The sequence below is a fragment of the Nothobranchius furzeri genome, chromosome 1 (genome assembly GCF_043380555.1).
Source record: "Nothobranchius furzeri strain GRZ-AD chromosome 1, NfurGRZ-RIMD1, whole genome shotgun sequence".
Lineage (NCBI taxonomy): Eukaryota > Metazoa > Chordata > Actinopteri > Cyprinodontiformes > Nothobranchiidae > Nothobranchius > Nothobranchius furzeri.
Window position 1 is genome coordinate 81,891,890 of NC_091741.1, and position 24,188 is coordinate 81,916,077.

At 40.2% G+C, this 24,188-nt stretch overlaps 1 protein-coding gene across 2 annotated transcripts in view; it reads left to right on the forward strand.

The window, feature by feature from the left end:
- The first annotated feature begins 1,314 nt into the window (after nt 1–1,314).
- Nucleotides 1,315–24,188, forward strand: part of enox2 (ecto-NOX disulfide-thiol exchanger 2) — a 338,606-nt gene continuing 315,732 nt past the window's right edge. For both annotated transcript variants that reach the window (XM_015949661.3, XM_054739246.2), the window contains exon 1: nt 1,315–1,450. The gene's annotated coding sequence lies outside the window, so the exon portion shown is untranslated. The remainder of the gene's footprint in view (nt 1,451–24,188) is intronic.

Below are 24,188 nucleotides of genomic sequence, written 5' to 3' on the forward strand. Positions count from 1 at the left end.
TTACGCTTCTCCTCCCATGAGTGTCTCTCCACGGGCTGGACACAGAGAGAGCAAAGTTTCTTTTGTTGTGCTGAGTTTGTAACTTACAGCGTGCGTCTCTGTGAGGTTTGGTGGCAGCAGCTTAGGGAGTTGCTGTTCAGCGGTTCTGTGTTCGATCTGCTCCAGCAGCCAGCCTCCCGCTGGCTCACGTTGATCAGAGCAGCAGCAACGAGCGCGTCCTTTACAGCCAGTGAACTGGGCATAAGAACAGTTAAGTTTCGTTTTTCGCTGAAACTTATAGTTTTTGAGCTGGTTGTTGTGGTGACGTCATGACCTTGCTTCCCTATGCAAAGCATCATGGGAAATGAAGTTTCTTGGCGCTGATGTGATTATTTGCTTTTTCAGAGCAATTTAGCACAGTCTTTTGGAGAAAATCACTGCATAGTAATTTCCTCATGAGGGCAGACCCTCAACACCCTGAACAATTAGTTTAATTAAATGCTAATACAGACTTGGAAAGCTTATGCAATGTACTAAGTAACAGACATATTGATGCATTTTATCCAAAGGTTTTTGTTTTAGAGTTGCAAACCTACACTTAAAAGTAGAGATTAGGTTACTTTAACACTCATGAGCTGTACCCACATAACAGCATTCTATTGATTTGAATGGTAATTTAGAGTGAATCCAATAGGACCACAGAGGAATGATATCAGTTAAAGGGTGGGGGCCGCTCAAACATCATATGCACAGATATCAGTATTCAGTTAAAAAAATAAAAAAAAAGGAGAAATGCTAAAGCGAAAGTCAAGTGTGGAGTTGGAAAATAAAGGGAGCTATGTATAGAAAGTTTATCTGTGTCATTATATAGGATGTGGGGATGAACCGAATGTGTGAAAACTCTATATGGAATTTCTCTGAGCTTGCCAGAAATGTTTTGTTTAAATGCAAAAAATAATACTAAATATGTTAATTAATCAAGTAATTCATTTTATATCTCATTCACATGTTAAAACCTTTAATTAATTTATGATGTGCATACATAAAGTCTGCTTTCAAGTTCAAGTAATTCTGTTTAATTTAGCAGAAATCTGAAGCAAAGCATCTTTTTTCCATCAACATGAAATAATTTGTATTGATTCAAATCTCCTCATTTTGGGTGAAGGCAGACTTGTTAAGAGAAAATGTGATTGTCTAAGCTCTTGGAGCGACTAGATTTATGTCATGCTTTTATTTTGACAGGACGTGCCACTGAAAAAGTCCAAAACATTATACGTCATCGAAAAGCACGTGTGGACCTCCGGCTTGCCGTACTCGGCTTCGTCTCCATTGTTTGACAGTAGTAGTTGTTAGCCCTGGGCAGACTTTCCTCCATTAGTTTCCTTTAAGCAGCAGAAATAAATGTTTACTTGGAGGTATCGGCAACTTGTCCGGCGCTTAAACATCATGAGAGAGGAGACGCTTCAGACAGGTAGTTTGATATTCCTTATTCGCTCACTATGTCACTTCCTTTGGCGCTATCGTTAACTTTACTACGGAAGCTTTGCGTTTACACTTATATTTGTGCATTTGTTACAACTTCATAACGTTTATTTAATCTTAACCGTGGTCTCACGTTCACTTAAGCTTACTGTTATTTTCTGACGCATAAAGTTAGTTGATTTTGTTAATGTTTCCATAGTCTCGTGAGCATCTGCGGACCTGTCCTGCATGTGGATGTTCCCACTTGTTTCGTTACACATGTAGGTTTGTCCTAAGTTCTGTTTGGTTGAACGTAGGCTTGAAAATTAACAGTTGGATTAATTGGAAATCACATATTTGTTGTCATTTGTAGCGATGCTGGTAAAGTGACTACTTTTAATGCAAAAATTGCTACTTTTAATTGATTAAAGAAGACATTTGTCCTTTACAGGGCTTTTAAATCAGAGTCAGTGTACATTATGGTGTGATCTTGTCATATATTTCTGAATTATTGTGTTATATCATTTAATTTGAAGTAGAAAGTTTATAGTCAAACCATAAAGTGTCATATGAACAGGGGCGGATTTAGCAATTTGGGGGCCCAAGGTGAACACAGACATGGGGCCCCTTACACTAAATTTTCAACAATCTTACCTTTAACTGGATTTGCGAAACTTTCCCCTCTTCTGACATGAGTTATTTTCCCTTTTTATTAATCCTCCTCTTTTTTTCCTGTATTTCCCTCCCTTTGAGTGCTTTCAATATTTGCTCTGCTTTCTTTTTTCTGTCAGCGCTCCATTTTGGTCTGTTTTGCTCCCTTTAAACATTTTCCATTGTCTTTTCTTTCTGCTTCCTTTTGATGTTTACATCAGAAAACGACGTCACTTTCAGAAGTGAAGATAAAAGCTTTTATGAAGCATGCTGCTTCTTTCTCTTATTGGAGCCAGATAACTTCATGTCATGCTTAATGTTTTGACTATCGCTTTGAGTTTGTTACGAATGCTCCCGCCTCTCTTCTTATTCTTATTTGTGGTCTTATGGCACTTGGCAAACAACAATTTGGTGCATTACTGCCACCAACTGGATTGGAGTGGAATGACTACCAATCACTTCCTGTTTGTGCATCGCAGTCTTAATAACCCTCTTATGACCATAATTATAACAGGGCCGCCTGGTATTTTTTTTAATCTCATGGCTGTAAAATTGTAATAAAAAGTGCAAAGTGTGTGTAACTCTTCTCCTTTTTTCAGAACAACCTCAGCTTTCAGTGTATGGTTTGTATTTCCAAACCACTATAACATTTCACGAAAAGAAACGTGAAGCCACTTCTCCTCCAGCTTCACTGGCTGCCAGTCAACTTTAGGGTTCATTTCTTAATCCTGGTTCTGGTCTATAGGGCCTTACATGGACAAGCACCATCTTACATTGGTGATCTTCTTAGTCCCTACACCCCCAGCAGGTCCCTGAGGTCCAGTGATCAAAGCCTACTGGTTGGGCAGCACACCAGGCTAAAGACCAAAGGTGACAGATCATCTGCTGCTGTGGCCCCCAGACTCTGGAACTCTCTTCCCCTGAGCCTGAGATCAGTGGACTCAGTGGTCTCCTTTAAAAAACAGCTGAAGACTCACTTGTTCAAGCTGGCTTTTGTATGACCTTCTTCACCACTCTCTCTTTATTCTGCTCTCCCCACCTATTCCACCTTCCTCACTGATTTCCCTCTTTCCTATTCACTCTCTCTTTCTTAACAATTTTTCTTTTAAATCCCAATTGCCTATTTTTGCTCATTTTAAATATATTTTTAAACATTTTCTAAATGCTTTTTTATATTTATATTTTAGTTTTTGTGAAGCGCCTCGTGATTTTTATCTTGAGAGGCGCTATAGAAATGATATTTTCTTCTTCTTCTTCTATTTAGAATGTATTTCTATTACAGCCTTTAAAAAATCAGCTTAAAAGTGAAAAAAGCAAAAAACGGATTTGAATTTTTTACAGTTATTACTGAACAGAAACTTCAAAATGACTGGGCAAACAATTTAAACTTTGAACTGAAATGCATCCATTCTTAAAAAACTTTGAACCTTGGTGTCTTGTAGCAGTTTTCAAGACTTTATTTTTGTAAACTTTCAGACGTTTTTATTTGATGTGGTAGACCTTGAAGCAGCTTCTCTCCAGCTGCAGGCAGAGTCCTGCACACCTCACACCGCCATGGGGTGCTTCTCTGGCACACCGTGTACTGCTATACCAAAAACTTTTGTTTTAGCAAAAATAATTATTTATTGTAAAAAGATAAATAATGCTGGAATGATGCTGAATCTTACAATTAGCAAATAGCTGAGGGTTGTTCAAATAGAAAAATAAAAAATAAAGACTGAACAAACATTCATACCCTGGTTCACCGGAGATCTGTCCTTCTTCATGGTCACTGTCTTCAGATATAAGCCTTCTGGGACACCTAATAGATCATGTTGATTTTCTTTGAGGCATTTCCATAATTTCATGCTGGCTTTTTATGCTAATTAGCTTCCCCGTTCCGTTATCCGCTTTCACCGCGGCGCTGCGCTCCGTTTCAATCAGGCTGTTCAGCAGGATTTCCCCTCGTAGCGATATTTTCCCTAACTCTGATTGCTTCATGTTATAGATCGTTGGAAAGCTGCTTTTATGTACTTTTAGGAACCGTTAGAATTTCCTGGATTTGATCAGCCATTCAAAAGTTATAAAACGGAGCATTTTGGATGACAAACTCAGCACATCTCTGAATCTTTGTTGTGATTTGGTGCGCTGAAGACAGGGAATCCCGGTGGCTACCATAATGTATTGTATATGCACGGAAAGCCCCATTTTTAATCTTTTCGGCACTTTGGGAATTTTAATGATATCTTGAACGGTTCAGGAATTATGGTAATGAGAAATGCGCATGTCCAATCCCGTCTGCGGCCACAGGTTGGTAATAAGAATATTGTGGCATTAACAGAGGGGTGCTGGCGGTCAGGGATAGGGGGCCCCCCAACACAAGGGGGCCCCAGGCGGCCGCCTACCTATGCCTAATGGTAAAACCGCCTCTGCATATAAACATGAAAATATGTTCATCACTGCCTTTGCCACACACACACACACACACACACACACACACACACACACACACACACACACACACACACACACACACACACACACACACACACACAGACACACACAGACACACACACACATATATGAATTATCTATAATTGGCTGTAGTTTATTATCATCTATGCATGTGACTGAGCACTGTTTTGAGGTGATAAAAAATTGGCTTGATCAGTGTGCAGAATTAGGCACACTGTATGGCGCTGGCTATTTCTCAGTGACAAAAGTAAAAGTAAAAGAAGATCGTTAGGATCCCACAACTTGTGTAGAAGAGTAGTGCATCCTAAGATAATGATCAAAGCCTTCATATAACAAGGTAGTGGTTTGGTGGTAATGGCAGAGTTGAGTTTATATCAAAGTTGAATTTCTCAGTGTTTCCCTTGTGGAGAATACCAACTTAGATTGGCCATAGCAAGCCCACGTCTCCTCCCTTTACAGACGGCTCATGGGTCCTCAGAAGAACGAAAAAAATTAATTCAAGTCAATGGGACTAAAAGAGCTACTTTCTAATCAGCTGTGCCTTACGCTGTGACTCACACATATGTTGTACTGCAACTTAAATGAAAAGTAATGATGTGTGTTTGACCATGCCCGTCACGTACTTTGAGATTTATCAGCTTGTACAAATTCGTAATTCCTATGAATCAGACCACACCACAGAATCTCCTGTCCCCTAGCATAGCTGCTACTTACCACATGACAAGTGTTATGGTGGTTCTTTCCTCCTGGAAGATTCAAAACTCACAGAACTTACAGCCATTTTTCCTTTTCTCTCTGTTTCTTGTTCCATGATGTCAGTTAGATGATGCACATTTGTAGTCCTGGATGTGTTTTCACACAAAACCTAAAATATCTTTTGCCCTTGTTTGAAAATAAGCGCTTTCTTGGCATCAGAATTAGAGGCCGACCGATATAGATTTTTTTAAAGGTCGATGCGTATACAGATTTTTAACTATTTTTGTTGCAGATGGCCGATATCTAAAGCCGATTACTAAGGCTGATATATAAGCATTTTAGCAGCACATTGATTGTGAAAGACAACTGAACACTCACTGTGCGCAATATAAAATAAATAAAATAAATTACACATCTCTTAATATTTATTGAACTTCAAGTATAAAACAAACTCAAAACATTAAAAAAATGGTGTGTTGGGGTCCTTCAGGTCCTTTCTTCCATCTAGTAGTGGCGGCAGTTGGCCACAGAGGAACCAGATGTTTTTTTTTTTCATAAACTTTTAAAACTAATTTGGGCCGATGGCCGATATAGAAAAAATTTTTAAATATCGGCCCAATATATCGGTCGGCCTCTAATCATAATGGGTCTTTAAAATTCAATACATCACATGTGAAATCCATGGCACATAACAAATGGGATTAGAAAAAAGTTATTTAAACCCCATCAACATGCATTCATTTTTTCTTTCTTTCGGGGACCCGTGGTCTGAAAGTAGATGGGCATGACTTAGGCTCCCTATAGGAAGATTTTATTATGGATTCTTTTACATTTTCATATTCCTCTCACTCTTTGGTCCCTGTTTGACTATTGGTTAATTTTCTATCTTCACTGTTTTGGTTTAACTTTATATGCAGATACATAGACATGCAACCACACTTAATTATAGAGCTGCAAGTCTGCTAGCACACAACCTGATTTAATTCAAAGTCTCTTGGTCTCCTTTCTATTTAAAATTGATTTTCAGTTCAAAGTCTTAATTGAAACCAAACAGATAAAATACAAAAACTAATCAGAGAAAGTGGCAACACAAATCCTCTGTTTTTGTCTTCATAATCACCCACATGGAGGATTTATTATGCTGTGTATGACTTTGAAACTTCACTGGTATTCACACACACACGCACGCACGCACGCACACCTGTGAAGAATTACTATTAATTTTTAACATATATCACATTTGAATTATAAACAGTGTGCAGAACATATATGTAGTTAAAAATGGCAGAATTAAGCCTTTGTGGGCCTACGGCTCAGCATCAAGTAAACACCAATACCAACTTGCTTTTACCCGAAAAACCTGGTTAACTAAAATGCTTAAAGCACCTCATATCTCCTTCCCAGGTTCTGAATATATTTCTGAATGCAGTGGCAGAACAAATGGCATCCTCCATTTTTAATCAATGTGAGGATTAACCTTTTCTATCAGTGTTACGTTGCCTTGCAAAACATGGAGGTGAGATTTAGGATTATACCTGCACAGACATGCTTCAGCTCATTATTAGAATCAAATCTTCAGACCTGTATGACACGCCATATATCACTGGCATTAAGTTAGCGTTAATGACTCAGTAATCCTTAAGATCTCTCCAAAGACACCTCATCTTAAGCCTATCTGGAAATGAATGGATTTGAAGATGTGTCATTGGTAATGATCCTCCATATTTTTAGAAACAGGCTCTTTACTTCTGTGGAAAGCGTGATTTTCCTAAACATTTTGATAAGTGCTGTAATGGTTTATTCTTCCATATCGCTGTCACAAAACACATTATACAGTCTCATTCTGTAAAACAAACTTCTATCTCCCAAATTCAGACCTACTCTGCTAAATGTCTTGACTGCAACCTGCTAATCTATGATTGAACATGATTTATTGAAAACAAGAACATTATTCAGCTTCAAAGACAAAACACTGGTTTCTGCTTTGTTCAAATTATATACTCCTTTGAAACAAAGTATAAATTACAATAAGCCATAAATGGTTTCTGCTTGTTTATTCTCGCCATTACTTAAGTCTTTTAGAAATATTGTAGCATTGCATATTGTTCTTGCCAGCAGCCCTTTAATGCATCTGTATGGAACAGTGTTTTACTTGGCGGGGTCTCCATAAGGCCCCAGTGCATTTATGTCTGCTGAGGAAGGTGGCTTCATAACTAACTAAACTGCTTTTTCACAAAATCAAAAATATGGTATGATAGGTGTGCTGTCCTCGCCCTGTGACTCTTAGTTTCACCTTGCTAGACAGTGAGATAACGATGCTCCAATAACCAGACTTGTTCTCCTTTTTTGTGCTGATTTATTGAAGAATGGCCTCTGACCATTGCCTTCTCTTTGACCATCGTAAAACTGAAAGTACAAAATACTGTATTAGCTAACTAACATTGTAAACTAGCTTGTTACCCGCTTGCTGCAAGCTAACAAGATAAAACTTTCAAATGTACAAATTATCGTACCATTTTTACATAAAACAAAAGATAATGATCATTTTATCGACACTCATACTTACAGACATATCTCATCTAAGGCAGCAACATTTTAAGGTCCGTATCAGCTTAGAACAATAACATTACGACATCACCTTCCACCATCTTTGATTTCTTCTTCACGTTCTCAATTTTTTTTTTCCCAAAGTAACCAAACCTATATTACAAAGCAGCCACTAAAGGGAGCTCCAGGGCAGTTTACAACTATAATATCCAGTTTGAGTTATAAAAGGCAGAACACTCCCCGCCTGGTACAATGCAATTGTGCCACTACAACAAACTTTTCTGATAAACATTTAGAACAGTTACGGCTATTTCAAACTAGGGCTGGGCGATATGACGATTTTAGACCGTTTTACGATCTACACATCTGACGGTCTGTCATTTTTGAGAGACCGTTTTATCACGATTCACAGCTCTGCTGTTGAATTTGTGCCTCTGAATGAAAATGGAACTTACCCCAGGCGAATGACACGCCTTTGTTTGACCCTTAACCAATAAGAGTGAGTAATATATTAGTGCCCCGCTTGTTTTCACTTGTGTGTGAACAAACATGGCTTCGCCGCGGCTGAGCGACAACGAGGTTTTCGTTCCGAAGAGGAACGCAGGGTTTCCTTAGCGCGCGGCGCTAACTACTTAGTGACGTGACATGTCTCGGAGAAAGCGTAAAAACACGTTGGACGCTTCTTCTGAAGCAGGAAAATAACACCGCTTCTTAAGCAGAGCACGACGTCGCCTCGGCTCGTTCACCCTCTGCCGAGCCGGTGTCGGTACCGGACTGAGCTCGGTCACTGGGTCGATGGAGCTGCCCCGTGACTGCCTGATGGAAAACCAGCGGGTTTCATCAGACTCGTAGTTTCTTGTTTTTGTTAGGGACCCCCTGTATTTTACCGCTCCCTCCTGCAGTCTTCCCCTATTAACATTTAAAATGATTCTGTAAACTCCGTGTATCAATAGAAACAATCTCTGCCTCTGCCAGCTGCAGTAAATGTAGTTTCCAAATAATAAATCTCCAAATAATTCAACTGTGGATCTCCTTTGATCCACATTAGTGATATTTTCAGCACCAGAAAAGTGAAGCAAAGAAAGATTCCTGAGTTTGTTATAATTTTATTTATTAGGTGCATCTAACCTGTTCTATTTTTCTCTGAAATGAGATTAAATCAGTGCTTCTATGGGTTGTCTCCAATCTGCACTGGAAAATTTTACTTTATTTAGAGACTTGTTGCAGAAAATATTCAGAATGCGCAGTTTTTTTGCTACCACAAGCGATCTCTGGTCCAGCCGCACGTCAGAGCCGTATTTGAGCTTAACTATCCACTACATGAGCAACTGGGAGCTACATAGTATTTTGAACAAGTTAATATTTGCACAATACGTTTGCAATTGACATGTTTGCACTTTAAATATGTTTACGATTTTAATTTATGTTAAGTTACTTGAAAAACGAGAAAAACTGATTTTTGTAATTGTTTCTCAGGGCTTCTATCATCTCTGGTGTGAGTTTAAAATATAAGTGTGTTAGCACTGAGTTGATTATCCCTAATATGAATAAATGTTTATTTATTCAATGTTTCTCTTCTTTAATACGCAATTGAAGTTATGCTATTCATGGATAAAAAATCGTGATAAAATCGAAATCGTGATAAAATATTGGAAAAATCGTGATATTCTATTTTTGCCATATCGCCCAGCCCTATTTCAATCACTTATTTATCACTTGATAAAAGCAAAACCAAATCAGCGATGGGTCTCAAAAGCAATTTTTCATTTCCATCTTTCCCAGTCTTTACTTCTGCTTTTCGAACCGTGTTGTCCTTGCTCTGAAATGTCTTTACAACTTTTCCCATGGACCAGTCATTTCTGTGAGCGAGAGCATTTTTCAATAACACAACATCCCCAGCTTTTATGTTTGTTTTATCATCAGTCCATTTTCTCCTTTGCTGTAGTGTTGAAAGATATTCACTTTTCCACTGTTTCCAAAAAGAGTCTGCCAAACACTGTACTTGCTTCCATTGCTTTGAGTAGAGGTCTGGTGGTCCAAAGCTTTCTGTTGGTGCAGATAATGCGTTGACTTTTTGTGTAAGGAGCATTGCTGGGGTGAGAAGGTTTGGTTTGTCTGGATCTGTTGAGACTGGTACAAGTGGTCTTGCATTCATTATTGCCATTACTTCTGCCATGAATGTACTTAACACTTCATGCGTCAGTTGGACATGCACAGCTTTCAACAGAATACCATCTAGGATACGCCTTGCCACTCCAATAAGTCTCTCCCACGATCCACCCATGTGTGATGAGTGTGGAGGATTAAACAACCATGTGCATCCTTTCTCTTGCAGGTATAAGTTTAGTTCTGTGTCCTTGTGATCAATTTGCAACTCATTGCATGCTCCAACAAAATTTGTACCCCTATCCGATCTGAGTATTTGAGCAGGTCCACGGATGCAGAAAAATCTCCTTAACGCATTGATGAAGCTGGATATCGACATTGATTCAATGAGCTCAATGTGCACAGCTCTCGTGGACATGCAGGCAAAAAGCACAGCCCAGCGTTTACTGTCTGCACTTCCTCCTCTGGTGCGACGTGTGGTGACCGTCCAGGGTCCAAAGACATCCAGTCCTACACTAGTGAACGGTGGCATTGGTGTCAGCCTGTCAACAGGCAAATCTGCCATCTTTTGGGTCTGAAGTCGTCCTCGAAGCTTTCGACAGAGAACACATTTGTGAATAACAGAAGAGACGAGCCGTTTACTGCCATTAATCCAAAATCCAGCACTTCTGAGCGCTCCTTCCGTTAGGTGACGCCCCTGATGTGCTACCTTCTCATGATAGTATCTAATAAGAAGGATGGCCACATGATGAGCTTTAGGGATAATGAGTGGATGTTTCTCATCTTTTGTTAGGTTAGAAGGTGCCAATCGACCTCCTAGTCTGAGGAGCCCATCTTCATCAATAACTGGATTTAATCTTTGAAGACAGCTTTGCCTTGGAAGTGGCTGATTTTCTTTTATGCATCTGTACTCTTCTTTAAACGTTTCACTTTGTACTGTGTGAATGATGAACTTTGCTGCTTTAGACACTTCATCTACAGTGTTAGTTTCCCTTTTACCTTCTGTGTTTGTTTTCTTGAATGATGCTGCCACACGCTTTAGTGAAGCAATAGTGTGACACAATCTCATCCAATGAGAGAATCTTTCAAAACGGCATGGCTCTAGCTGTGTTACTGAGGCTTTGGTAACAAAACTTGTTATATCAGGTCTGATCTCTGCATCTGTGTTGGGATCAATCAGTGTGAAGCTATCACAGTGAGACTTCTCTGTGTCGTGTTGTGTCAAAAAGGAAGGACCACTGAACCAGTTCGTGGAAACCAATGCAGAAGCTGCAATCGGTCTAGTGGCTGTGTCTGCTGGATTGTCACTAGTGGCTATGTAAAACCACTGTGACGGATGTGTAGTCTGTCTGATTCTAATCACTCGGTTTGCCACGTAAGTGTAGAACCTCTTTGTGTTGTTGTGTATGTAACCAAGAACGATTTTACTGTCTGTGAAAAATATGACAGTGTCTACTTCAATGTCAATCTCATCTTTGATGAGTTTGTACATCTCTACGGCTAACACTGCTGCACATAACTCCAATCTGGAAACAGTGTGAGCGGGTCTTGGGGCTACTTTGGACTTGCCCATGATGAACCCTGTGTGCCACTGACCTTCACCATCAAGAGCTCTCAGATATGCCACTGCTCCTATGGCCATGGTGGAGGCATCTGAGAATATGCACAGTTCTTTTTTCTCACCAACGGCTTGAGAGAACGGTAGGTAGCACCTCGGTATCTGTAGCCGCTCAAGATCCTTCAATAAGCTTCTCCATTTGCTCCATTCCTCTTCTCTTTCTGCAGGAAGCGATTCATCCCAGTCCTTTTGCTCTGAGGTCAATTCACGTAGAAGAGCTTTTCCCTGCATTGTGATGGGTGACACGAAACCCAGCGGGTCATGTAGACTGTTGACAGTGGCCACGACACCTCTCCTGGTGAACGCCTTTTGTTCAGTGGTGACGCGAAAAGTAAAACAGTCATCTTTAAGATTCCACAGTAGCCCCAAGCTCCTTTGCAGGTGTATGTCGTCCAACTCCAAATCCAAGTCTTTCAGATCCTTGGCTCTCTCAGCAGCAGGAAACGCCTCCACTACTTTGTGGTCATTAGAGGCTATTTTGTGTAGCCTCAAGTTTGACTGTGCCAGCATCTTTCGAGCACTTGTGAGTGTCTCAACAGCTTCTTCCACCATTGCTGTGGATGCGAGACCATCATCAACATAAAAATGTCTCATCACAAACTGCTTTGCATCTTGTCCGTGCTCTTCTTCTCCCTCGACTGCAGCATGCCTCATACAATAAATAGCTACAGCTGGGGAAGGGCTATTCCCAAAAACATGAACCCTCATTCTATAGTCACAAATACCTTTGTCGGGATCGTTAGCTTCATACCAAAGGAATCTCAGATAATCCCTATGATCCTCTCTCACTTCAAAACAATAAAACATTTGTTGCACATCAGCTGAAAATGCTACAAGCTCTTTCCTAAAACGCATAAGGACACCTAGCAGTGTGTTATTTAGATCGGGTCCACTTAATAAGACTTTGTTAAGGGACTGTCCTTGAAATTCTGCACTTGAGTCAAAGACTACTCTCAGCTGATTAGGTTTTTGTGTGTGGTACACACCGAAGGATGGTAAGTACCAGTGTTCTTTGTTTGAGCCCAAAGGTGGAGTGACTTCTGCGTGATCGTTGTCCAGCATGTTTTGAATGAATTCGATATATTGTCTTTTCATTTCAGGGTTCCGCTCCAGTGTCTTTCTGAGAGATTGGAGGCGCTTGATTGCTTGCTCTCTGTTACTCGAAAGCTTTGATCTTGGAGAGCGGAATGGCAAAGGCGCCACCCAGCTGTTGCATGCGTTTTGATACACCTCCTTTTCCATGATGTCAATGAGGTCTTTGTCCTCTACTGACAGTGCTGGTTTGTCATCATCCTTTGTCCTGACAAAAACAGTTTCTCCCAGTTGATTGGTGTTTGTGTTTCCCTTGTCCTTTTTGGGGTTGGGTGTGGTGTTTATCTGGTCTTTGATTTGAAACGTATTAGGACAAGGGCAGAGGTATGAAGCACGACCATTCGGAAGAATATGTGTTTTGAGAACACTCACTTTAGAGGGCTTATGCGTCTTCCCCATGCAGGCTTCCCCGACTATAACCCAGCCTAAATCCAAACGCTGCGCATAAGGTGTATTGTGTGGCCTATTGATTTTCTCTCTGACTTTGTGTACCTGTATAATGTCTCTTCCCAACAGCAACAGAATAGGTACTTGTTCTTCTACAGGAGGTACTTTTTCAGCTATCTTCTGTAAGTGTGGGAACTTCATGGCAACCTGTGGAGAGGGAATCTCTCTCCTGTCATCTGGAATCAGGTCGCATTCAATCAGGTTTGAGAGTGGAAGCTTCACTTTACCATCCATTGACTCAATTATAAAGTTTGTTGCCGTTCTGCCGACATTATCCGACAGTCCTGAGCATGTTCTGAGCGTGTAAGTTTCCGAGCGTGTCTTAATATTAAAGAGCTCAAAAAACTGAGACTTAGCTAGTGACTTGTTACTTTGTTCATCAAGCACTGCATACATCTTTCTAGCCCGTTCTTTTTTGCCTTCTGGATATACTACCACAGGACTTATTTTTGAGCACGAATGTGGGCTATCTGCATCGCCACAGATTTCTGTGCATTTGGAAACAACTGAGGCAATTGCACTATCCTGTGTCTCCCCGCCATCATCTTTATCAGCTTCAGAGCTCTCTGCTGAAGCAGGGGGTGGACCTGGATGTAGTACTGCTAAATGCCTGTCGCTACCACATTCCATGCATTTTATTTGCGCCCTGCAGTCCCTTGCTAGATGTTGAGTAGAACCACAGCATTTAAAACAGATTCTGTTCTCTTTTAAAAACGACTTGCGCTCATCTATGGGCTTTGCTCTGAAACTCTTGCACTTTTTAAGAGGGTGAGGTTTCTTATGTATTGGGCATACCTTGTCAAGGCTTTCTATTAGCTTGCTGTAACTATTTTGAGGTGAACTAGTGTCTGCGGTGTTGGGGTTATTAGGAGCGAACAATTAGTAAGCTTCAACTTACTTTTGGATTCTTCAATAAATTCTGTAAATATGGGGATATTTACTGAGTTATTAATTAATTAAGATACAATTAAGTATATACGGGGCACCATTCCCTTCAAACGGGAAAAAATTGAATCCAAAACTCTTATCAGTCTTTCTTGAAGTTCGTAGAATCCTTGGAGCAGAGACTTCTCTTCGACACAACAAAGCTACGGGAGGCAAAATTCTGAATTTTATAACGTTTAATTAACAATTTGTCAAATGAATAAACAATGGAACAAATGAATAATAACCACGTGATATGATTGAAGATGGATGTTTTTGCGTGTGATGGAGGATGTATGAATGGGGTCCTTTGTTCTCACAAAGGAGTAGAGTGTGTGTATGTGTGTGTGTGCGTGTGTATGGATTCAAAATAGAGTCTTGAATACAAGATGGCTGACCCCTTTGTCTGGCTAAAGTGGGGGTGGCAACTTGCACTTTAACTTCCAAAGCACTTAGAACCAGTAGTAACTTAACCTTAAAATCACTCAAAACATTTCAAAATGATCATGAAGCTTCACCAAAGATTAATCACGAATTAATATCTTTTAGTTTAACCACTTGGCCATAGTAGGAAACATTTAAAGATACCAAACAATGATTAATAAGCAGTTTATTCTTTCAAAATGACACGACGGACGTGTTTGGGAACGAAAGAGGAAAACACGAAGCTACTTTTTAAGCAATAGCGCAGTTTTATTGCTTATTCTGGACTATAGAGGAAACGGAAGAAGAAGGAGAGAAAGAGATGAGTTTCTGATCACCAGAACAGTGAAGCGTCCCTCACTTATTGATTTGACGGTTCTCCGTGTTTCTCCGCAGTTTGGCGTCGTCCGTCGGTTTGATGCTTTCTCCGTTGTTTGGCGTTCTCCGGGAGTGTTTCTCCACGGGCTGGACACAAAGAGAACAAAGTTTCTTTTCTGCTGAGTTTGACAACTTACAGCGTCTCTGAGAGCTGGATGGAGCTCCGCTCGTTCCCAGTCAGGTCCCGATGGAGTTGGAGTGGTTTCCAGCGGTTGCGTGGCTCAACTTGGGCACTTAGAGCTTCCGCGTGCTCAAGTTGTCGGAGCGTTCGACAAGCGTGTCCTTACCGCCAATTTACCATGACTGCATGAAAATGGGGAAATAAGCTTTAGATCATCATGTGTGTGCAGCTTGTTTACTCTCATGAAGCACACAGACTATGTTACAGCTGCAGCGTCACTTTCTTCCTCACTGGAGGAGTGAATATCTTCATCAGAGGGTGAATATTACTCTTCAGAATCAGAGTCAGCCATTACTAGACAAAGGGCTCTGTCAACAATGAACAGACTTGTCATAGTGTAAGTTTCGCCCTCTGTGTGCTCCGCTCGTCTCTTCTCAGTCGGGAGTCTCCTGACGGGGCAGTTTTCAAACGGCAATATTGCAACTTTAGCACTTAAAGGGTTTTATGTCTATTGATTTTATTTTGATTTAGTTTTTAGTTTTCTTTGAATTAAATAAATATTTTCTAATATTTATTGACAATAATTTCTTTTGGTGTTTCGGTTTTTGGCGGTTTCCTCATTGTTGGTTTTGGCCAAGAATTTTCTTTTTGGTGCATCCCTACATAATTACATAAAATAAATAGAAAAATGCAAAATATGAAACCCCAACAGGTAGGCTGGATAACTTCCACGTGATCTGTTTTCAAGAGTGTGTAGTGTTGCAACCGTAGGCTGTATAAAATACAACCATAGTTGCTCACTCTGCATTGACTCCAGTTGGGTTTGGAGAGTGAGGGATCCGTCCAATAAGGCAGTGACGCTGTAACACTCTGTAGCACCCAATAGGGCCTTTACCTATTAATGTCTACGAGTGGGTTTCACATAACTAAGCAGTGCATTATAATACTGCTTACTCTAACAATCAGTGAAGGTTGTTGGTATTCTATGGTTTATTTATTTATTTATTTTGGTGGTGGTAGTGGTGGGGGGTGCTTATAAAAAGTCATTTATTGGACAGTGGGTGAACTGAAAACATGAAAACAGAAAATTGTGAGTGAAACTGATGGATCAGTTTCCACAGTAATGCAGAACAGCATATGCTTGCTTAGTTCACACATTTATCAGTTATTCTTATTTTAAACCTCCACCTGTTGTGTTAGTTTAAGCAGCAGCTGCTGTGACGTCTTCTAGTATATTTTTTCATCACTTGGAGAATTATATTCAGAAGTTTACCTGTCTTCTCCTATGTGGGCGTGATTTATTTAAGCAGTGTTGAGGACTGCAGGACCAAGACATAACAAGGGTGTCAATATTCATCACGTCAGCAGGTTGTACTTCATTAATCTGTCTGATTGATCCAGAGCCCATGTGGTTCAGTGACCTTGCTTTGCACAAATAAGAACGGCACCCAGGCCAGTGTTAGCTGATCTCCTGCTCCACTGACGGATTTGTGCGTGACTTATTGAAGGCAGAAGACAGGGACGTACGTAGAAACTTTAGCTGTGCGTGTCGAGCAGACTTGATACAAAAACAGGCCCATTGTTACTTTCTATGATGCCTTAATCACTACTGTAGCAGCAACATGGCCAATTAGTAATGTTACAATCCACTTGTGGAGGCAGTTTGAAGTTAATCTTTGTGAGGTCCCAGAAGAAAATGAGCATCAGGCACATTTTAGTTAAGTGGCTTTCAAAAATAGGTGGTGTGTCCTATACAACATATGACTGTCTGGTATTCGGGGGGATGGAGAGCATGGAGATATTGTTGGGAATTTTGAGCACCAGCAATATTGAGTTTTCTATAAATTCAAAAGCAAAACGGCTCTGTGATTAGTCATGATTAAATAATGTCAGTGTAACTTTAACTTTTCTTTTTTCATGTTAAAGACAGTAGTCAGCCAGATTGATGAAAACATGGTTAAAAGCATTGCTTTGATTCTGTACCACCTGCTGTTGTTTTGTTCACCTTAATGCATAATGTGTTTAAAAGGGTAAAATATCTTTATGCAATTATGAAATGTAATGTGAGAAAACCTCAACTCTCCCTGGACTTGCAGTATTCAGTGGTGATGTGGCATTTCATGTGACAAACCACAGTAGGACATTAAGCACGGACTGTGCCCTCCACTGAAGTAAAAGATCACAGTCTTTCTTGTGTTGACAGTTAGGTTACAATGATTGATCTTGAATATAACAATGACTGTTCATTAGACTGTTCGTTGTGCTGATTTTTTATTTAACACATCTCTGACTAGACAATCAAAGTTACGTTTCCTTATAAATGTCATTACGCGTCTGAGAGGGTCAGCTTTAATAACTCAGCAGAGTCTGCACATTATTAAAGCTGTGTATCAGCAAGCTCCGCATTCAGGTGTCCCTTTGAGATTAAGTGGCCATAATGAACAATGTGGCTTGAAAGATGAACACAAATGCAGTGGGCTTAGATGTCACTCTTATAAAGTTTAAAATGTGCTGTCAAACCTAGTATCTGAACATTATCATGTGGAAAAACATGTCTAAATAGGCCATAGCTTAATTATATTGTATACTGACCGCAAAGCAAATCTAATGTAAGATCAGAGAGAATCCCTGAATGCTAATGCACCAGAAAGATGAACACCAACAAACAAGATAAAAACAGGATTACTGAACGTTTCCCCCCTTTTTTTTCTGGGCAAACCACAACTTAGATGTGGCATAGGAGCTTAAAAAACTTACATCTATTTTGAGTTTTGTTTTGTTGTTATATAAAGTTACTTTTTTGGAGCAAAATGAGATGGGTAGTGGAGCCTATAGTGGCCCCTGATAGAAAAGACCTGTGGTGTGGGCTTTGGCTTATTCTGACCTACAGAGGCCAAGGTGATAAATGACCTGCACTTGTGTAGCATCTTTCAGAGGACTCCAAAGCTCTTCACACTACACTATCATTCATCCATTCACACACACATTCACACACTGATGGTGATGAGCTACATTGTAGCCACAGCTGCCCTGGGGCACATTGACAGAGGCAAGGCTGCTGAGCACAGGCACCACCGGTTCCTCTGACCACCACCAGCAGGTGTTGTGCCTTCTTTATCAGGCATTTGGTGTTGTGTGTCCATGAGAGGTCCTCTGATATGTTTGTGCCTGCAGGAACTTGAACTGTGACACCGTCCCCACCATTTCCCCATGTATTGTAAGTTACTGGTGCTCCACCTTTTTCCTTCTTGTGTCAATGAGGATTTCTTTGGTTTTGTTGGTGTTCAGGGCCAGGTTGTTAGCTGTACACCAGTCCACCAGCTGCTGCACTTCTTTCCTGTACGCTGACTCATTTCCCTGGCTGATTAGGCCCACCACGGTTGTATCATCAGCAGATTTAATGATAGAGTTTTTGTTGTGGGTGGGCTTACAGTCATGTGTGCACAGAAAGTACAGGAAAGGACTCAGCACACAGCCTTGTGGGGCTCCTGTGCTGAGGGACAGAGAGGAGGAATGGTGGTGGCCTAACTTAACAGACTGTGATCGGTTTGTTAGAAAATCCTGTATCTAGAGGCAGATGTTGTGCTCAAGGCCAAGGTCAGTCATCTTGACATAAAGTTATAGACCTATATACATACATATATACACTTATGCTATGCATACATAGACTTGTTTCCTTTCCCCTTTTTTTTCTTTCATCCCCAACCCCCCTCCCCTCACACATTTATGTAACAGATCTATATAAGTTAATCATTTCATTTTTTATCTCTTTTTTTGAAAGTCAATATTGTTTTTGCATTCTTGATTTCAGTATTTAATTTATTCCACTATTTAACTGCATATATGGACACACAATGTTCCGTTATGAGTATCCTATGTATAGGTATATTTGATAATTCATGTCCTTTTAAATCATATTTACTATGTCTTTTTGTAAATCTTTTGATTAAACCTGCAGGTACGTTCCTTAAGTTTGCATTATACATAAATTTTAAAATAATGTAGTCCACCAGATCATAGAATTTTAGTGTTTTTAATTTTATAAATAATGGATTGGACGGATCTCTGTAGTTGCTTCTTATGATTATTCTTATTGCTTTTTTCTGTAAGATGTAAATGGAGTTTGTGTAAGTTTTATATGTTGTTCCCCAGATTTCAATGCAGTAGTTCAGGTATGGTATGATCAGTGAGTTATATAACAAATGTAGTGAATTATTATCAAGTAACCATTTTGCTCTTTGTAACAGTGCAATAGTTTTAGATATTTTAGTTTTGACACTGTTTATATGCAGTTTCCAAGACATTTTTTCATCAATGATGACTCCCAGATACTTGACTCCTTTAACTCTTTTAATATTAATCTCATCTATATTTAATGAAATTTCATCATTTGAATATGTATTACTGAATATCATAAAACATGATTTATCACTGTTTAATGATAGTTTGTTCCCATCAAACCATAGTTTAATTGTTTTCATCTCTGTTTGTATCACTTCTATCATCTGCTCAACATTATCTCCTGAATAATATAAAGTTTTATCATCTGCAAATCAGGTGCATTTTAAAATATTAGATACCTCAACAATGTCATTTATATAAATGATAAATAGTTTAGGGCCCAATACCAACCCTTGTGGTACACCACAAGTAATGTTATTTATATGTGATTTTGTGTTGTTTATTTGAACATATTGCTGCCTATCGGTAAGAAAATTTATTATCCATTTTAGGGCCATCCCTGTGATGCCATATTTACTAAGTTTTTTAATAAGAATTTCATGATCCACTGTATCAAATGCTTTTTTTAAATCAATAAAGTTACTTATGAGATGAGTTTTTTTTGTCGATGGCTTCCGACATTCCTCCTATCCTCCAGAGCGCTGTGGCAAAGTTTCTTCTAGAGACCAGGTCAGCATCGGAACCAGGTCAGGAAGGTCCGCGCTGAGCTCCAGAAGGGGATGGGGAGCTTTAAAAATTCCTAGCAAACTGGGAATGCTGGTTTCCGGGTCAGAACCGGGAGGAGACCTAAAGGTAGACCCAGGACACGGTGGAGGGACTATGTCTCTCACCTGGCCAGGGAACGCCTTGGGATTCCCCCAGAGGAGCTGGCCCAAGTGGCTGGGGAGAGGGAAGTCTGGTAGGGCTGGGGGTAAACAATTATTTTTAAAACGATTATTCTGACGATTATTTTATCGAATAGTCGACTATTCTAATGACTATTTAGAAAATTAATCTAATGATTATTTTTCTATTGCACAATTAACAAAAACCAGAAAATCTAAAATTCCTCCAAAAAAATGGATAAATTCTTACTATAAGAGAATAAACACTACAGGCCTTCCATTTTGTATAACACTGCTTTTATTGTGTTGCGGTTGGTTATGTTCTGGTGACGTGTAGAACTTGGGAGTGCAGGCTGCTGCCTGAGAGGTGGTAGAAGATGGAGTGTCTGCATGCTGCTTTGTTTTGGTCACTTATGAGCTTGAGGCGAGTGGTGTTACGACCCTTCCTGGGGAGTTTGGCTCATGTGTAAAAGGAAGGGACAATAACGGGATTTAAAAGTTAAAATGATGATCAGGTTTATTTACAACTACAAAAAACCAAATCTTTCCATCCACAGGTTGGGAATAATAAAACTAATTCTGCCTGTGGGGGATTAAAACAAAGTACAAATAACTAGGGATGTCCCACTGGGCAAAGATTACTGGGTTCTGGACCAAAATAAGGATCTCCAAAAGTCCAAACTCTAAACTGGGTGGTTAAACCAAACTCAAGGTGATATTTTACACTAAACCGAAAACCCACAACACTCTAAATGTAATAAAAGGGAGATCTGCACCACAAAAAAGATGAACTCTAAACCAAAACGTAACAGCTTATCCCAACGCAAGAAGCTGTTTGTTAGCGAAGATGCTAACAGTAGCTTTACCAACGTTAAGTTCAAGTTACCAAGTTTAAATAAACCAAAAACACCCAGCAGCAAACAGACCAGCACGGAGGAGAGACTGCTACCACCAAAACAGCTCTCCTAATGTCTGAAAGAAGCTCCTTTATGAAGGGAGAAATGCTCCCGGTGGTGTCCTACATCTGCGGTAGAGACGAAGCAGTGCATCTGACCCCGGAAGTTGTTGTCCGTTGCCGGGAGACGAAGGCGGGCAACACAGGAAAATAATCTAGTAGTGGACGGACATTGTTCCGGGTCTTCGGTATTTGGCGGAGATGTTATTGAAGGCGGAGAAGAGGGCGAACTAGAGGAAAAACAGGCAGATTCCTCCTCTATTTACAAACTCCTGGGGATGCAACAAGTGGGCGCGGTGCGTCGACTTCCGGATCTGACGTCGACAAATTTTTAGAATCGAGCCGTCAACGTCGTCGATGCTTCGCTACAGCCCTAAAGTCTGGGCCTCTCGACTTAAGCCGGGCGTACTCTGTGCGACTTTTTCACTTTTTTGAGCCGATTTTCCACTCGTGCGAGAATCCACGAGATCGGGGCGAGTTTTGTGCCGAGCGTCATGTAGTGTACAGGGGGTTACGAGAGGTGGTTAACACCATGTGACCAGCTACCAATCAGCAATCGTGAGCTCGCACAAACTTCTGGCGTGTTTGAAATTTTGTTCGTCCCTCATGAGGGTATCGCACTGTTGAAGCAGCGCAGCGAGCAGCTGCGACCCAAAAAGTATCAGAACCGCTCACGGCGCATGCGCAATCATGCATCAACACCGCTCGCCCGCTATTTCCATAATAACACACGTTGTTCGTTGTTATTTCTACACGTTTTTTTACTCACAAAGATTGTCAAGAAAGCGTGTTTGCCGTGTTCATGTCAAATTAAACAGATCACAAAACACAGATTTACTTTCTTTATTTCATTTTCCTCATCCAACCCCCATGAATCCCTGTGTCCTCCTGCAGCACTCCCGAAGGACAACAGACAAAACAAGACAAAAAAGTCTGACATGTTGTGTAAAAACTGCTATTTTTAGCATATTTTTAGGGCTGACGTGTTGCTACCAGACGTACAGTGTGAGCAGTCAGGTCGCATCCGAGAACTGGGTCGTACAGTGTGAGCGCATGACTTGTGAGATCTGCCCTGCGAGGAAGTCGTACAGTTTGAGCTGAAGCTGAGTGCTACGGGTGAAAAAGTCGCACAGTGTCCGCCCAGCTTTAGGCTACTGCCCCTGCGACCCGACTCCGGATGAATGGATGGATTGATTAATTTTATTGCTTCAAGTATTGAGGTTTTGTGGTACCTTCTTCTTTTCTTTCCTTATATTCCTATTCAGGTAAATCTTTTTCACAAGAGTTCAGAAATTTCCAACCTTGAAGTGACAAAAATAGACCAACTTTAATGAAAGAATACAGCACATGCAGTACTTTTCACAGAACGCTTGTGAACTCAGTGAACTCTTTCCATCTGCCACTTGAGATATACTGTAAACTCACACAAGAATTTATCTTTTAAGATTCATGAAAAGGATTAAAAGGGATGTGCAGCAACCACAGTAAATAAATGTAAAGTCTATACTTTATTTCTACTCTCAGGGGATAGCCCCATGGCCTGATAATTGGTTCCCTTTAGTTTTAAACACTGATACGCAGTATACAATCTATTTTGCCCTGAGGTAGTTTCAATCAGTATTTAAATGGCTCCAGCCAATTACCTTACTGTCTCACCACAATACAATTCATCACTCCCTTTGGTCAGTCATTTAGGCTATATGTGGATTGCTGCTTTAGGCTAAATCCCATCATCAAAACTCAATAGATGCTAATCCTATGTGAAGTCCACAAAAGGTGTGAAGCTAATTAATTTCATACCTGAGCAATTCTAGGGACTGCAGTGAAAGATGTCAGATTTACCTTCAAGGAAATAGCGGTGTGTAGACAAACCTCGGTATGAGCCAAGAGTACGAACTGTACATTTTCCTACAGATTATCTGGTCATTTGAGGTTTCTAAAGCCTTTTGGGCAGGGCAGGTGCATTCACGCAGGCCACTTTTTTCATAACGAGAAAACCCACACTTTGTCTTTGTCTTTATTTTGAACATGCTTACATACACATAGTAATACACACAACATAAGTAACTTCTTCTCTCTTTTTTTTAACACATGTTCAAAAGGGAGTAGGAAGAAGCATCATCTTATTTAATCCCACCCCTTTCTCGACATCAAATATAATAGTTATTTAATGTTGTCTGGTAGTTTTTGGCAAATTACTTTGCAATATATTCACATAAATTATGGACAGGAGAGTCTTGATGATGGGTTTTAATCTTAGTGATTAAGCGGAATCCTCTGTAGTGGTGATGAATCATGAGGAGTTAGAGCATTAATGGATAATTTGCCCTTGTCTCTCAGGTTCTGTATGAATGACATTTGGATATTTGCGCCTAATTTCTGATGAAATGAGAAAAGTCCTTGTGGTTTTTCTTTGTGGTTTACATGTTCATTCTGTCTGTTACCCAACTGTGTTTCCCTCTCTCACTCCCAGCCATAAATCTGTGGTTGGCTGTCAGCCATATGTATGCCAAACACTAAAGGTCTGAATCACTTTTACAACTGAAATGCAATGTTATCCTCTTAGATTTTGTAAAGACTGGCTTTATGCTGCTACTGCAACATTCTGATGAGAAATGGCTTCATAGCCACCAAGTCATCTGAAATGGCTCCAGTTCTAAAGCCAGGATACATCTCTGACAGCTTTGTGTCTGACACAACCAGGTATTTATAGCAAAAGGACCTTACTGATTTCCCCCATAAGAGCATGGGTTGGAAACTGTATTTTATATTCAGCTGTGAACTAGGGCTGGACAATAATTAAATAATGATGTACCGTAAATCCTCTAATACAGGCCCGGGCCTGTATTTGACTCAAGCTCATCAAGCTCCAGGCCTTTATTGGAAGGAGGACCAGAATTAGAGGCAGGCCTCTATTTCTATTTGAGCAAAATGAATTAATGGTTCGCTGGAGTTTTTGACAATTAAAATTGCGCCCACATTTTCAAAGTTAAACACATTTATTTTAACAACAGTAGTTTCTGCTTCAGCCCTCCCCCCCTCCCCCTGCGCAGCGGCCACAAACTCACTGATGCGCCTGCAGCCTCTCAGAGTTCCTGCTGCTCTAAACATTAAAATAATTATTTCATTTTCTGTTCCTCACTTCTGATTACCTTCAATGGTGTCTGTTTGTTGCTACCAGGTACAAAAACTAGCTTGTTTTTATTTGACTATTTTTCTGTCCTGTCTGTTTATTGTCTTCCTGCATCTCCTCTCAATCCTAAAGAAAAA